This window comes from Octopus bimaculoides, chromosome 5 (genome assembly GCF_001194135.2).
Source record: "Octopus bimaculoides isolate UCB-OBI-ISO-001 chromosome 5, ASM119413v2, whole genome shotgun sequence".
NCBI lineage: Eukaryota > Metazoa > Mollusca > Cephalopoda > Octopoda > Octopodidae > Octopus > Octopus bimaculoides.
In genome coordinates, this window is record NC_068985.1 from 3,851,201 (window position 1) to 3,851,802 (window position 602).

A 602-nucleotide genomic window follows, 5' to 3' on the forward strand; every position below is an offset into this window, starting at 1 on the left:
TATATATATATATATATCAACACGTTCACGCATGACGCCCGATATTTCTAAACGACTTTGCTTAAGTTCTATGCCGTATGGGGATCACTGTTTTCTTTGAAACGTCGAAAATATTTGGGGGATTGCAAAAGCGCAAGAAATTCAGATACGTATAGATATGTATGGCTACAATTTCAATGGTGCAGTAAAGCAATTTTATGACTCAGGATTGTTTCAGAGTCCAGGCAAACTATCATACAGCCTATTCCCAGTGAAAGGGTAGTCAACAATAGTAAAGAACCGGGCGATACACTTTAACCGAAACCCGCCCAAACCAATGGATCCAGTAGTCGAAGAAGGGTTTTTAATATGACAGCCACCTTTTCTGAAGTTAGTACTGTTATCAAAATATTGATATCTAAAACTGGAAATCTCTAGTACTCACTAAAATACCGGAGGGTGCTTACTGCTACCCAAGAACACTTTATCACTATATGGCAGAGGTGGAGAATCAGAAATATAGATTCTGAGATTGAAAGATTGCAAACATCGTGAAAAACTAATAAGACAAATCTGTTGCCTAATAGTAAGTGCACAACACTCTTGTCTCTTGTTGGGATAAT

At 37.7% G+C, this 602-nt stretch overlaps 1 protein-coding gene across 2 annotated transcripts in view; it reads right to left on the bottom strand.

Moving 5' to 3' along the window:
- The window catches only part of LOC106867823 (zinc finger and BTB domain-containing protein 4), a 362,883-nt gene that overhangs the window by 1,806 nt on the left and 360,475 nt on the right, over positions 1-602 (bottom strand). The window lies entirely within an intron of this gene.